The following is a 1,131-nucleotide window of genomic DNA, read 5'->3' on the forward strand; positions in this document are numbered from 1 at the left end:
CACAGACACCTCCAGCTCATGTGTCACTTAGCAGAATCCAGTGGATTGACCGTTACTGCAAACATCACGGAGCAAACTGGGGCTACATCTTCCAGTCCCTTTGCAGTTAGGGTGGGGCCACGTGACCGAGTTCTGGACAATAGAAGGTGTGCTTTCTGGTCTGGCTCAAGAAAATTTCCCAGGAGGAAAGTTTCATATTACATTCTCTCTTTTTCTCTCTTTCTCCACTCTCACCTTCCACCCCTCCCAAACAGATGATGGTGGTGCCAAAGATGGAAGGAGCCTGGATCCCTGAATCTCCCCTTGGCGAAAGGCCCCCTCCAAGGTACCTGTGGTCCATGATGTAATCAAGAGCTAGATTTCTATTGCATTGTCACTGAGACCTGGTGTTGTCAGTTACAGCAGCCAACCTCCTTAACTAATGGAAGCAAAAGGATAATCTTTACCTCAATGTTCCACCTCAGATACAATGGGAGTTTTTCAGGGCAGTGACTCAGGGCTGCCCAATAAAATCACCAGATGATGGGTTAAGGATGAAGCAAATTTAACCCATGACGCAAAACAAGGGCTCAGTGAAAATCCACAGAAGTCATGATGCTTCTGTTAATAAGTAAAACTTTTATGGAAATATATGCCTTCCTTTCAAGAAGGGGTTTCCCTCCAGGCCAGATCTCTTCCTAATCTTTTGTTGTTGTTGCTCTCCATGCACATGGTAAGACCATTACTTAGCAAGCCCACTGTAATTTTTTGGCCTTACTCTAGGCTATTGCCCCTGAATCCGACTCCTGGATTCCTGCTAACAGCATTACCCCGAGTGATTTCACATCAAAAAAATGCTCAGACACACAGGAGGCCATGAGGCTTGGCAGGTGGAGTGACGCTGGGGAACCTCGTCCTTTGCTTTCTGTGTGTCCTGGTGAGTTCCAGGGCCATGGACAGAAGTTCCAAGCCAGCTAAGGTAAAATCTTTTCGTTCAGTTCTAAGAACATGAAAAAGTTCAAAGGATTGTTTACACCAGGAAAAATTATGCAAAATGTGCAACCACAACATTCTTTGTAAATACAGAACCAAATGATCTTAGAAAGGCTCCTTCATGACCGAAACCAAACTAGATGGCCTCAACCCTTAGCT

Source organism: Otolemur garnettii, unplaced genomic scaffold (genome assembly GCF_000181295.1).
Source record: "Otolemur garnettii isolate 467f Iridium unplaced genomic scaffold, OtoGar3 scaffold00124, whole genome shotgun sequence".
Taxonomy (NCBI): domain Eukaryota; kingdom Metazoa; phylum Chordata; class Mammalia; order Primates; family Galagidae; genus Otolemur; species Otolemur garnettii.